Raw genomic sequence first — 15,054 nt, forward strand, 5'->3', positions numbered from 1 at the left:
CTGCCTTGTATTTTCATTGCAGTTAAGATTTACTTGGAAGAAGAGACTATACAGCTTAAATTTCTTTTTAAAAACAATGTCTATTCTAACAACCTCACTAGACAGACTACAAAACCCAAATAGATGAAGTAATTTGCCCAAGATCCAGTCATCATTTTTACCTAGTGGCCATGTGCAAAGTGAAACTCTTTACACTTTACCCCATGCTTCTTATCCCTGGGTGTCAATTCCTGTTATTCTAAGATGGAAGAGTGAGACCAGACTCTCTCTATTTTTCTGAATGCCTTGAACACTCACTATCTGGCCAGTACTGTCTTTGGTCCTGTAGCAATCATGGCTCTTCAGCCTGTGATTGCTACAATTCCTTTTCTGTTTCTCTGTGCCCTCTGTGTTCTAGGTAACTGTCATGAATATCCAGCCTGGGCTTTATTTAATCACACTGAGCTTGCACCAATGGTGTCAGGGAAACAGGGAGGATGAACAGACTGTAATGATTACCTGTACTTATCGAGTGTTCAAGGTAGTGAGGGTTTAATAGCTGGAGCTCATTTTCGTATTGAATAATGCAAATACCCTTCCCTCAGCTCTACAAAATCTAGGATATTCAGGAAAAATGTCTCATACATCTCACATCAGGACTGGAGGCCTCAGAAGTATGGTGTAATGTTTAGTAACAGACAGGCCTGAAAGAGAATCCAGCCTCTGCCATTTGCCGTGGGCTAGCTGTGTTCTTGCACATGGGACCTAGCTTCTCTGAGCTTCAACTTTCTCATCTATAAGACAGGTCCAATAATTCCCACATCACAGGAATGTTTAAATGAGATGATGATTAAATGCTATACACAGAGTTTAGGAGAAAGTTGGATATATAATAAACTCTCCACAAATGATAATGCTATTACTATATTTTTTTCTCATCTGGTTTATAATCTCTGGAGAGCCTTTGAAGCCTCTGAATGAGTCCTGCTTCATTTGTGATGTTGTTATCATGCATAGACACATCAGAAGCAAGTTTTTTTAAATTTCTCTCTGGAGCTTAACTTGAGGGATCTGCTACCATTGACAAGGGCGGGAGAGAGAAAGGGCTGAGTGAAATAGAATTTTACTTTGTTGTTGCTTTAGTATAGTTCTAGGTATGTACAAGCAAAATAAGTCGGTGGCCCTTAACTTTCTCAGGCTGTTGCCCCAGGCCAGAATCAAGCCCAGTGGCCACAACTTCCTAATCAAGCATGTGAGTAACCTTCAGAGGTTACAAAATGGCAGCTCACAGATTAAATGACTGTGACCTACACAAATCTCTAAATTTTAAAAATCCATTGCTAACATTTTTAAATCCAAGATTTTCATTTGGAAATCTAAGTTTCTGCCTTCTCTCTCATTTTAACTTTCTTAAACTGTAAAATCTAACATCTATACTCAAAGCAAAACTATTTAGCTCAGTGGTTTGTCACAAAGTTAACACCAGAGTAACTGCCATCCTGGTCAAGAAATACAAGGTTGCCGGCCCCTCGGGAGCTTCCTCTTAGCCCTTTTCAGCACTATTCACTGTCCCACCAAAGGGAATTTGATATAATAACATCTTTGTTTTTCTTTATAGATTGACCACCTAAGCAAGCATTCCTAAATGTTAGAGTTTAATTTTGCCTACTTTTAAAATTTTTATATAAAGGTAATCATCCCATATGGTTTTGTGCGTGTATCCATTTTCCTTTGTTCAATATTACACATACCGAATTCATCCATGTTATTGGATATGGATATAGTTTACTCATTTTCATTTCTGTACAGGATTCTATTATATGAATATGTCCCAATTCATTCGGCCATAATTCTAATGTTGATGGACATTTGGGCTGTTAAAACTATTGAATAATGAGTCTATAAATATTCTTGTATGCGTCTTTTGGTGCACACTTGCACGTATTTCTGTTGGATGCAAATCTAGGAGTGCTAAGAGAATGTTCCGTTTTAATAGATACTGCCAAATAGTTTCCAAAGTGGCTGTACCAATTTACACTCCCACCATCAGTATGTGATGATTCTCATTGCTCCAAATTCTCTCAAACACTTGGGATTGTCAGTCATTTTAATTTTAGCCCTTCTGGTGGGGGTGTAGTGATAACTCACTGTGATTTTAATTTGTATTTTTCCTGATTATTCGTGAGGTTTAGCTTCTTCATTTCATAGGCTTAGTGAAGTGTTGATATGCTTTTAAAAGTAATAACAGTCCATGCTTTTTGCTTATTTTCCTACTGGCTTGTTCTTTTCTTGCTGTTTATAGATGTTCTAGATGTGAGTCCTTGGTCAAATATGTATGTTGCAGATATTTTCTTCTTTCTGTAGGTTGCATGTTTACTCTTTATAGTATCTCCTGACTTACGGAACAGAAATTTTTTGTTTTAATGCAGTCCAATTAATCAGCTTTTTTCTTTATAGATAGTTTTATATCCTGTTTAAGGTTTTTCCTATCCTAAGGTATGAAGATAGTCTTCTATATTACCTTCTGGTGGCTTTACGTTTTCCCATTCAGATTAATAATCCATCTGGAACTGATTTTTGTGTATGCCATAATTTAGGGGTCTAGAGTCAATTTTTCCATGTAGATATCCAACCGATGGCATCATTTACTGAAAAGATCATCCTATCTCCACTGAACTTCAATGGAGTCTTTGTCATAAATTAAGTAACCAAGTATATGTGTTTCTGTTTCTGTCTTTTCTATTCCACTGATCTGTTTATCTCTTAGGTTTTAAATTTAACCTAAGTCTTCAAATTTGGGACGGCAAGTCTTTCCACTTTATTCTCCTTTAAATTGTTTTGGATCTCTTCGTGGCCCTTTACACTTCATGTAAATTTTAGAATCAGCATGTCAGATTATGAAAAAAACCTACAGGGATTTTAACTGAGATAGCATTTAACTTACGTTATTTAAAGATATCGGGGAATTGATATCTTTAAATATTGAGTCCTTTAATCAGGAATATAATATATTGCTTCAATTATTGAGGTCTTCTTATGTTTCAGTAATGTTTTGTAGTTTCGCTACAGAGATTTTGCATATCTTTTATTAGATTTATCTTCTGGGTATTTAATGATTTTTGATGTTATAAATAGTATCTTAAAAAACATTATGTTATAATTGCTCATTGCTGGTATATTGAAATAGAAATTATTTCACTTATATTGATTTTATGTCCATTGACCTTGCTATCTTCACTTAGTAATTGTAATATTTTTCTGTAGTGTTTGGGTTTTCTACGAATACAATCATGTCACCTACAAATAATGACAGCATTATTTTTTCCTTGCCAACTTGGTTATGATATTATCTCCTATATTCTGTTTACTAATATTTTAAGATTTTCTTTTCATCCTGATTGTGAAATAAAATGCCTCTAATTTTCTTTTCTTATAATGTCCTGGTTCAATTTGGTATCAGGGTTATGCTGCCTCAGAAGAAAAATAAGGGAGTACTCCCTCTTTCTAGTCTCTGGAAGAATCTGTGTAGGGTGGGTCTTTTTTATTCTTTAATGGTTTTATGGAACTCAGAAGAGAGGTATTCTGAGCCAGGATACCTCTTCTTTGTATAAAGCTTTAAATGTCGTTAATAGTTACTGCACTAGTCAATTTTGTTAATCTTCTTGTGGCAGATTTGGTAATTCATATTATGCTAAGAATTTGTCCATTTCGCCTGTTTTCAAATATCTTATAAATTTGTTCATAATGTCCTCTAATTATCAATTTCATGTCTGTAGCATTCGTTGTGATGTCACCTTTTATATTATTCACATTGGTGATTTTTGTGCTCCCTTATTCTCACATTTTCTCTTAGATTCTTTAGGGGCTGGTTTAGACTTTGTCGATCTTATCTACTATACATTTCTTATTTCATTAATTTCTGCACTTTATTTCCTTCTTATGTTTAGTTTTCAGGGTTGTTTCTAATTTATTAAAATGGATGCTTAGCTCATTACTTTTTACACCTTTTCTTCTTTTCTAATATATGTATTTCAAAGCCATGTGTATCCCTCTAAACATAGGTTTAACTGCATGCTTTGTTTCTTGAATTCTTTCAGATTTACTGAATTTGTTCTTTTTCCACTTTTTACTCCTCTATTAATCTGTAAAGTAGACAATCTTAACTATTCTTTTAGTGGTTACACTAGGGATTACAACATTCATTCTTGATTTATCAAATGTTATTGCAGACTGGCACTTATACATTCTTCCCACACAGTTCAAAGGCCTTAGAACATTTTAGCTTTATTTTTTTTTTCTGCCAATGTACATGCCATTATTGCTGTATATTTTTTGTATTTTTAACCTCAACAATATATTATTGTTGTTGCTGCTGTTTATTCCATCCATATTTAATTCTATTTACCCATATATTTATAATTTTATTCCTTTTTATTCCATTCTGCACGTCTAAGTTTCCATCTGGAATAATTTTCCATAAGTGTGAGTCTGTTGTTGACAGATACTTTTCCTTTATTTGTATAAAAATGTCTTTATTTCACATACTCTCTTGAAAAAAAAATTTTTGTTGGATATAGATTCTACATTTGCAGTTACTACCTTTCAGCACTTTAAAGATATAAATTCAAAATATATCCACATTTGGAAGATGTGCATAATTCAGGAAACATATTTTCTAAACGATCTATATTTGATGTTACAAAATCATGTATAGATAAAAGATTAATTAAAAGTTCAAGATAGACCTGTGGATTTTAATGTAAAATCCATGTGAAACCATCACTGATACACTTAGATTCCACAGGGCAACTAAAATTTAAAAAATGGCCACATTTAGAGCTCTAGTGTAATATCAAAAAAAAAAGTCACAGTTATCTGAAATGCTATGAAAATAGTCCTCCTTTTTTCCAGCCACTTAGCTTTGCGAAGCCAGATTCTCTACTTATTCTTCAACCAAAAAAAAAAAAGTATTGCAACAGGTTTAGTGCGGAAGCAGGAATGAAGATCTAGCTGTCTTCTATTAAGACAGACATCAAAGGGATTTGCAAACATGTGAAACAATGTCATTCGTCTCACTGCAATTTTCTTTGAAGAAAAAAGATATAATTCAGTTGTTTCTTGCCAAGAGTCAGCTGTCAGTCTTATTGTTGATCTTTGGCAGTAATCTGTCTCCCACTCCTCCCTCATCATAGGTAATTTTGAGAATTTCTCTTTGTCTTTAGCTTCTAGCAATGTTACTATGTTGTGTCTAGGTGGGACTTCTTTTATTTAACATACTTTGAGTATGGTGGACTTCTTCAATTTGTGCCTTGATGTCTTCCATCAGATTTGGAAAGCTCCTGGCCACTGATTCTTCGAACATCATTTCTGTATCCTCTTCTTACCTTTCTTCTTACGACTGTCTCCGTGTGTATGTTTGAGTTTTTCACTGTATCCACTATAGCTCCTACATTCTTTTCTGTATTTTCCATCCCTTTCTCTTCCTGCACTTTAATTCTGCTTTCCTTTGACCTATCTTGAAGGTTATTAATTCTCTTTTAAGCTGTATCCAATCTACCATTAGGCCTATTAAATTCTTTGAGCTTCTTCAAGTCCGAAATTTCCTCTTGACTATTTTACATGGTTTTCAATAGTCTCTTGAAATTGTCAATTGTGTATTTTACTTCCCAGAAGATAATAAGCATTGCTGATTATAAAATATAAGTTTGATTATTCTAATATCTTGAGCCCCCATAGGTCTGTCTGTATTTTATCTTCCTTTCTGTTCATTTTTATTTATGTTGTTTTATCTTCTAGTATAACTGGTTATTTTTATAGTGTGGGCTAGACATTGTATTTGCAGAATTTTTTGTAGAAATAACTTGAGGCCTAGGATAAAGTTATCTTTTCCCCACAATGGGTATGTTTGCCTTGTGTACTACCAATCTGTTATCATTTCAGAGATTGAGATGACTAAAAGCTAAACTCTAATCCCCAACTTGTTATTCTTACCCCCTCTTAGTTTAGCTGCTTCCTCTAGAATTGGTAAATGTCTCCAGGGCAAAAATAGCTCCAAGCACAAGGCTCATCTCCCTGGCTTTCCTCCAGCTATAAATCCTGGCTCTATAATTCTTTATTCTCTTATTAGGTCTTCTACATCTTCCAGCAGATTTTTCAGTATTTTGTCTAGCTTTTCTAGTTGTTCTCACTGTCATCGATTCAAATTATATAGTCTCTCATTAACACAAGTGGAAGTCCTGTACCTTCACTTGAAAAATTGATAGATGTATCTACAATGAGCTTGAGTTGGGCAGTGGTTTCTTTCCTTTAGCTGAGCCATGCACTCTCCCAATCACCACAGTGTCCAGCTGGGTCACTTCTCATTTACATTAGTACAGCCACTGTTGGCGCTTGGGATTGGGACTCTTGCCTTAAATTCTGTCTAAAACAAAGTAGGAGATAAACATACTAGGAAGGTACCATTTGACCTCCCTGGATTTATGTCTTCTAATACTTGGTAAATGAAGGTTAGTTTTTGTTTGTTTGTTTGTTTGTTTTTATAATTTTGCCGGAAAAAATCCTCCTAAAGATTTTATAGAGTTGTCATTGGATTCTCCACGTGCCAGGAAGATCGAGAATCTCTACTGGGCCCAGAGCTGCCCTGTGAGGACAGACTGCCAGACTGTCCTACATGGCAGAACATCTGCACCAAGAGCTGTTTCCAGTCTCAGCCATGATGTGAGACCAGGACAGTGTCAAATGGAAGACTGAAAGCAGGATGACTCAGAAACAGGTGGTGTGTGTCTCCCATGGTCTGTAGTTCCAGAGCAGCTGCAGTGTAAAGAGTGCTGGTGCTCTCCAGGGTGCCAAGTAAGGTGAAAACAAAGCCACAAAAAATGAGGTAGAAAATTTGACTCTCCCTGTCCTTGATCAGGAAATCTATAGGCCTTGTCAGAGGGTCACTGGAATGGAAGAAAAGCCTACAAAGACTTGCAGTTTCCCTGCGGAAGACAGAAGTGTGTGGTCTTTTTTTAAAAAAAAAATCTATAACTGTCCTTTGCTCAGTCTAATTCAATGAAAAATTTCTGAGTACAGCTACTCTATGCAAAATAATATCTGCCTCCAGGGAGAAGGTACTTTTCTTAATTGTGGTTGACAGTGTAGTCTGCAGAGCCAGGCTGCCTGGATTCTAATCCTGATTCTCCTATATACTCACATGGTGACCTTGGACAAGTATTTCATTTTTCTATGTTGCAATTTCCCCATCTATAAAATGAGAATAACAGTGATATTCACTTCAAAGTGTTGTTGTGTGAATTTTAAAAAGCAGTGCATGTGAAATACCTAGAACAGTGACTGGCACATAGAGGAACTCAAATAAAAACTGCCATTTATAATTAAATTTGTTTTATTAGGATAAATATTTAATAATATTTAACATGGTTATCTTGTATCTCTCAGTGCCCTGGTTTTCTTATCTCTGGTCTACACTCAAAGTTCTAAACAGGCTATTTCTTTTTTAGTTGGATGTGGAAATTATATTATGGATTTCCAAATCTTGCTGCTCATTTCAGAAAGTTTTTGAAAACTCAGATTTCTAGGATCCACCCACAGAAATTCTCATTTAGTAGATCTGGAGTGGAGCCTGGGCAACTAAATTTTTAAAAACAGTACTGGTGATTATGATATGCAACCAATTTGAAATAACTAAACTGTGGTGTACAAATCGTTAAATATCTGGAGCCAGTTGTTAAATATTCTGCATTTTGCAAACTTGTTGTTAAGCCATTGATATCTTGGTATCTATTGATTATGATGGGACTATTTACACCATGGAAACTGACAAACGCCACTTTTTATTTTTTTTTTTCCTGGAGCACTGGTTTACTATCCCATCACAGGCACAATCTTCTCAGCTCCTAAGCATTTGGAGTATCTCTGTCTAATCTGATTATTTAGGACTCAGAATCTCCACTGTTCCCTGAGGTTTGATTGATTGAGGTTTGGATCTTCCAAGCAATGGGCTGTGGTCGAAAGGGCTTCCGTTATCTCTGCAACCATAATCAAACTATCATTTCTTCAATATGAGGCAGAGGTGGAAAACCAGTTGCCCAGTGCGAATTCCAGCTCACAGAGATTTAAAATAGAAGTTTGAGGCAGCTTTTAAAAATCCTGAGTTTGCATATGAAAATCCAGATTCTCAGCTTCTTAAAAAATGGAAATATCTGGGCCTGTATTTCACTTGACAAAGTCTGGCTAAAACTGAGGGAACAGGGGCAGAAAGGAAAGTATTCTCTGACCTCCCCATTTGTTCATTTCTGCTTCCTGCTGGGCCCCTGCTGGGCCCCTGATCTCGTAACTCAGGGAAACTGGTTTTCCAGAAAAAGGTACCAGACCAGACTGGGACTTAGGAAATGTGAGCTTGTAGTCATGACTCTGCTTTTAACTCATTGTGTGACCTTGGCCAAGTCACTCTCCCTATCTGTGCCTTAGTTTCTTATCTGCAAACTGAGAGAATGCTGGCCTCGTCCGCCTTTCACTGACATTGGGATGATTCAAAATGGGATAGTGTGAGCCTCTGACTACCAGCTGCAGAAAAGTAAGGAACAAATGCTCAATTTTGGTTCCTGTTATCTTTCATCTGTACCTATGTGAGGCTGAAGATTCTAGAAAAGTTCTTATAAGAGAAAATTTTCGAATGCACTGAAATGCTGAGAATGGATGGGGAGAGAGTGCCTCATGGTGAGAAAAGCACGCAAAACAGAAATACTAGTGAACTTGCTGAATCGGCAGTCTTCCTGAGAGCGCTTTTGGAACATGAGAATTTGAGGACGTTATTATTAACCATCCCTATTTTGTAGAGAAGAAAATATGGGTCCAGAGGAAACATGGGCTTAGCAATAAGATCTGCATATCGGTCCCAGAAACATGTGCTTTCTTGCCTGTTCCTTAACTTCTCTGAGCCTCTGTTTCTTCCTGTGTAAAATGGGAATGTTAAAATCTATCCTGTAACGCATCACGAAGAATCAATGAGATAATGTGTTTTAAGTACCTAAAACATATTGTAAATGTTCACTAAATGGCAGTTGCAATTATTAACTCAAATCAGGCATATGCTAATTGAACCACAAGCAAACCAGGATGTAGTTAAGAGAATGAGACATGTTGTTAATGGATATTTTCTTACTAGAAAATAACTTTTCATAAAGCAAAAGTGGCTCTTTTTATTTCCCATTGCATTGAGGTAACTCCAGACAGTACTTTGCCCAGCATTTGCTACAAGATTCGTAGGATGCCCAACTATACAAGCCCATATCAACAGCAAGTTTTGAGAGCTAGAGACGGTATTAGCATAACAAAGTGTTTGCAGAGTTGGACCCCTGTGCGGTTTCCTTTCATAAATCCTTAAATTTCAGCTCTACTCAGCTGGAAAGGAGAAATCTAAGTCCAAAGAACACTTATTTATTTTTGATTTTCTCTGTCTTGCATGCCTCTGCATCTGAATATCACAGCAAGAAGTGTTCAGGTTCCTCTGGGATCCTGAAGGCTGGGACAAATTAGCATTCTTGGAGTCAGTGCTTCTTTTTGGACTACACTCTTTTTTCTTTTCCTCTCCCAATAAAAATTTCTGTTTCAGAGAGTACTTTCTCAGCCACTCCTTTCCTAATGCAATTCCGTTTGATTTCCATCAAGCAGCTCCTGAAAGGAGCTGCTCAACCATGTGCCTCGGCAAGCATTTCAGTTCCTGAACACCAGCTTTCTGGCAGGAGCTGTTCCTGATGCGGCTTCATACCCAGTAGTCATGCATTTAACCAAAGTGATTGACATATCGTTTTTCCCCCCTTTCCAACGTTTCCAACCCATTAGTCTTATTTGTCTTCCTTGGAAAGGCTCCCCCAGTTTGGAATCCTGCCAAGTCAGCGAACGTACTAATACATGCATAAGTCAAATCTGCGCACACACAGATGTAGCAGGTACCAAGTCTATCTGCGTTGACTATTCAAAATTTCCTTTCTAGACTTTACGTCTCTACTGAAGTTTTAGTCAGCCACTTCTTTCCTTCTTTCTTACCTCCCTCTTTCCCTCCCTCGCTCTATTTCTTTATTTTCTTCCTCCTTTTCTCAGAAACAGCCACTTTTTTTTTGTTTAGCCATCATAGAATGTCATATTCTTCGGTGTTAAAGGGGCTTGAGAGAATTTTTTTATATACTCCTCTCTTTTACTTTTGGGAAATCTGTGTGCCAGAAAGGAAACCATGGAACATCAACAGCTTTACTTTGCCCTTAGGAAAACTTTCACGCTCCACATGCCCCGCCCAGCACTGCCTGGCACAAACGCTGCCCACTGTGTCAGCTGCCTCTCCTCTTAGTCTCCACACTATAACCACACAGACCCTTCCGTCCCTGTCTCGGGGCCTTTACACACGCTTTTCTCTCTTTCTGGACAGTTTTTCACACATAAGTGCGCAGGTCTTCTTCATCACTCAACATGTTAATTCTTTAGGTCTCAGCTCAACTGGGACTCCTCAGATCACCACCCTACCTTGTTCCTCCAGGATATTTTTTCCTAGCACAGAGCCTGGCATATCACGACTTGTAATGATGCATTTATTTGCATGGTTAGTTGCCTAATGTCTCTTCGCCTATAAGAGGGCAAGTTCTCTAAGGACAAATACCACGACTCTCCCCTCCTCCCCCGCACCCCGCCCCCCAGTATTTCTTCAGTGCCTGGAGTTTGATAGCTAACAACAAATATTAACAATAAAGTAATAGTGGCTCACGTTTATTGAGAATGTGCTAGTCGAAGGCATACTGTTCAGAGATTTTCACATGTATTAACTCATTTAATCCTTATAATTAACTTATGAGGTGGGCATGATTATTATGCCCATTTTGCAAGTTGGGAAACTGAGTAGCCAAGTCAGTCATCCATGAATATGAGCTGGAAAGTAGCAAAGCTAGTTTCTAACTCAGGCATTTTGATACTAAAGCCTGAATCTTCAACCAGGCCATGCTGTGCCTCTATTAAGCACTCCATTAATAGTCATTGAAAGAACAAATGAAAATATATATCCAAATTGATTAACAGCAAAACTGAGGTTAAATCTAAATTGCTTGATCGATAATCCACTTTTCTTCCTAAACAGACAGCTTCTCAGATGCCAGCAGAATGCAGTAGAAAGAAAGAGAAGCGATTAACAAATTGGTCTGTTGCTGATAAGACCTATGGGAGGGACTCTGTGATGTAGATTGTGGAGCGACATGGAAATCATTTTAGATTCAGGCAGGACCCAGTGGCAGGTGGAGAAACACTGAATTCCTTAAAGAGTTCTTAAGATAAGGAATCAGCTTCTCCAGAAACATCAAGTAGATTTATAGTTATCATTGCTAACAATTTAGGTAATTCTCATGTTTTGGATGATATTTTTCAAACCTGACTCTAAAGTATACGTAGCCATCAATTTTATAAAACAGAATTCTAGGATGAGAGCTCCAGGAGTGTGCCTTGTTCTTTGTTGCATTCACAGCGTGTGGAACAGTGCCGAGCACATGGTAAGTGCTCAATAAATATTTGTTTAATTAATTAATGGAAAATAAACATCAACAAATCCATCGGTAGGTATTTACTAAATGCCTATTAATAAGTCTGTATAGTTCAAGGCACAGTGAAGAACACAAAGAAAAATGAGTCAGATTCCTTTTCATGGAGAGGCCAGAATCTAGGTGGTCCTAGTAACAACTACCACCATCACTAAAAGTCACTGTCATTGGGAACCAGTCTGGTCTCAGTGCTGTGCTATGTTCCTTTGTATATTATCAGGTCATTTTCGTACTTGCGACAACCTTAAAATGATGGCGCTACTGCTAATCTCTATTTCAAAATGTAGAAACTAAGGTTTAGAGATGCTAATTTCTTTTTCAAAGTCACAAAGCCAGGAAGTGGTAGAGCTGGAGTTTGAACTCAGGTCTGTTTGACTCTGGAACCAACCAGGCCAAATATATTCATTCCATTATTTCAAGGTCACCATCTATGGGTGAGGGAAATGATGGGACCATAAGAGTTTGCAGTATTAGAGGGCAGGGGCAGGGACAGAGGGAGCAATGCAAGTAAAGCTACTCAACCTCTCCAGAGTCTGAAATATTTCTATTCTTTGCCTGCTACAATCTTATTTGTTGTTTAAGTCTCAGATTCTATGACACTTCCTCCTAGAAGGCTTCTCAAACCCTATGTGACCCAGTTAGTTATGCCGTCCTTTATGCTCCCTTTGAAACCCTTCCTGACTCTTAATCATAATATTCCTTATCCCACATTCTAATCACTTGTGTTTCCCACCCACTAGTTCCTCCAGGATATTTTTTCTTAGCACAATTCCTGGCATATAGTATGCCAATTAATAAATATTTATAGAATAAATGAATTTTAAATAGAAATTGCCACTATATGAATCCAACTAATATACAGCAGAATTCAAAGGGAGGAATACATTTGGGGGCATTAATTGAAGCTCCAGGGCAAAAGATTTCTGGAAAGTGCAGCTGTGGAGGCCACGCACACACAGTGCCACAGAGCACAAATGCAGCAGCCATGGTGGATGAATGGCACACCACGCACAGTCCCAGAACTAGCAACGTGGCAAAGGCATCATGAACGTTCCCACAGGCGGCCAGGGCACCCTTGCACAGAGCTGCTGCCACTGGAGCTCGGTACTGCCCCAGCCCAAAGCTCATGGGCTCTGCAGGCCTGCAATAATGGTCCATCACTGTGGTGAAGGTGAGCCCAGCACTACATACATACACAGATAATCTTATCAAAATGTGTGGAAGCAAAGCAATCTGAAGGAAGTTCAAGATCACAAGACTTACTGACCAAAATATACTGTATTCATATCAAGAATAAAAGTGTTTGGAGAAAGAACTTTTTATTCAATTAAATCATGATGGAGGCAGAAGAATGACAGCCAAGGAAGGCAATCTTTTACTCAGAATTTCATGAAGTGAAACTTCATGCCTACTTGAATAGATCCATTGAATAGTTCTAATACCATAAAATTAATAGCCAAGAAGCCAAGTCTTAACAATCCATGATCGGATGACTGACTGACAGAGTAAAGAGCTTTAAAGGAATGCGTCCAGGTGTTCCAAATAATTCATCAGCTTACTGCTAGCCCTGAAGATACTCTAATGGTCACCAAAAGTGTCATTAAAAAATTTGTAGATGATAGGGTCAAGTTTCTCTTGAATAAGCAGCACACCCAGGAGGGAAAATGCTACAAGAATGACCAAGAGGACACATGTAGAATTTGTATTTCAGGATGTAGAGCAGTCCAAACAAGAAAACTTGGACACTAATGTTAGGCGTTTGACAGCAATGGACAGATGAGGTGGCCTTTCCATTGCCAAGGAGAATGTTAAACTTGTGAAGAGTCCTTCCTTTCTTCTGAGGATATACTTCTTGGTCTTGACCTCAGTGGAGACCCTACTACAGGACAAGCAAAATAACCTCTTTTAGAAGCCAAAATGCAGGTCTGAAGTTGACATTGCATCTTTCAGAGATTCCAAATCAAAGGAAGGAAGGAAAAGAAGGGAAGGAAGGAAGGAAGGAAGGAAGAAGGAAGGAAGGAAGGAAGGAAGGAAGGAAGGAAAGGAAGGAAGGGGAAGGAAGGAAGGAAGGGAGGGAAGGAAGACAGACAAGGACTCCTGGATCTGCTTCTGGACAGAATCAGGCATGGAACACTTCTCAGCTCTTCCGAGGGCGGCCATGGTGAAGAAATACCAGATACCACTGGGAAAGCCTTAGAGCTTCATGTCTTCCAGACAACTCTCTGTCCCTTCTTTCCCCAGTCTCTAGGTTGTAAATCATATGTGGAAAAGTAGTACGCTAAAAATATAAATATTTTTAAAAAATCTTAAATGTTGGGTTGGGGGCCATGTGGTTTTTTGTTTTTGTTTTTGTTTTTGTTTAATGTGGTTATTAAGATGCCTGTCTCTGGATGTTTGGACCAACTATGAACAAAGGCAAGTTATTTATTTTCTCTGAACTTTAGCTTTCTCACCCATACCTTTGAGATGATAAAAATTGGATTGTTGAGAAGTCGAAATGAGGTAATACATTAGAAACTCAGCAGAGTGCTCATTCTTTATAAGGACTCAAGTGTTTGTGATGGCCTCTCTGCTGCTGCTGCTCACACTACTTGTCTTCTAGGATTATTACTGGAGAAAGTTAGGAGAGTAAGGCATTTCAGGCAGAAGGACACTTCTGAGTAAAAGCACGGAAATATGAAAAAAATTCTTACCCTTGTGTATAAAAGTGATACATGGCATTGACAAGAAAGGCTGTAGATATTTAGTACTGAGAGATTCCTCTGAGCAAAGGAATCGAATGCTCAAATAATTAGAGAGTTGGTGAAATTGTGCTCCATTCGTGTCTTTAAAAGTGAAACATCAAAATGAAGACTCCAGTGTGTGTCTGAGTTCAATGTGTGTGTATCTTTTCCACTAAACATACAGGCAAAGCTCTGTACAGTGACAGCCATTTCGTCCTCAGGAAGTGACGAAATCAGCCATTTGGTCTCCTGGGGTTGTGGGGTGCTGACTCTTATTCTTTCTGGGGAAGAGGGGTGTGTCATTAGCTACCTTTTTTATTGGGAAGTATGACACCAGTTTTGGCTCAGTGTCCAGCCATCTCGTCTTTTCCTAAGGTTGCCTGAGTAGAAACATGAAAAAATGGAATTTGGTCCTTGTGCCTGGGATTAGGGAAAGTGTGTATGCCGGTGTACATGATCCTTTACTTGGTTTCCTTGATTTGATCTTCACTGCGCCACCTACTTTCAGTCCATAAGACCTCACAGAAGTAGCCAAATAAAGCATACTTCAGGGTACGCCGTTCCTTTCATCTCATACCTACAAAGGGCCTTCATGGTTGATTATAATTGCTTATCCATCTTTTTATGTCTATTATTTAAGTTTACCCTCCTTTCTATCTTTTCCCCTTAAGTCCTTCCGATACACTCTGTGCTCCTGTACGACCCATCTAAGCCCTTCTCCCCACACAAAAAAACCTCACATGCACACTGTTTTGGGCCTCTCCGATTTTCCT

The 15,054-nt window shown here is 38.1% G+C and overlaps 1 protein-coding gene and 1 pseudogene across 6 annotated transcripts in view; both read left to right on the forward strand.

Annotated features, from left to right (window-relative positions):
• GRIA1 (glutamate ionotropic receptor AMPA type subunit 1) overlaps positions 1-15,054 on the forward strand; it is a 279,509-nt gene that overhangs the window by 104,627 nt on the left and 159,828 nt on the right. The gene's annotated exons all lie outside the window — the stretch shown is intronic.
• Positions 12,893-13,806, forward strand: LOC120581174 (adenosine deaminase-like protein; annotated as a pseudogene).

Source organism: Pteropus medius, unplaced genomic scaffold (assembly GCF_902729225.1).
Source record: "Pteropus medius unplaced genomic scaffold, Ma_sr-lr_union100, whole genome shotgun sequence".
Classification (NCBI taxonomy): domain Eukaryota; kingdom Metazoa; phylum Chordata; class Mammalia; order Chiroptera; family Pteropodidae; genus Pteropus; species Pteropus medius.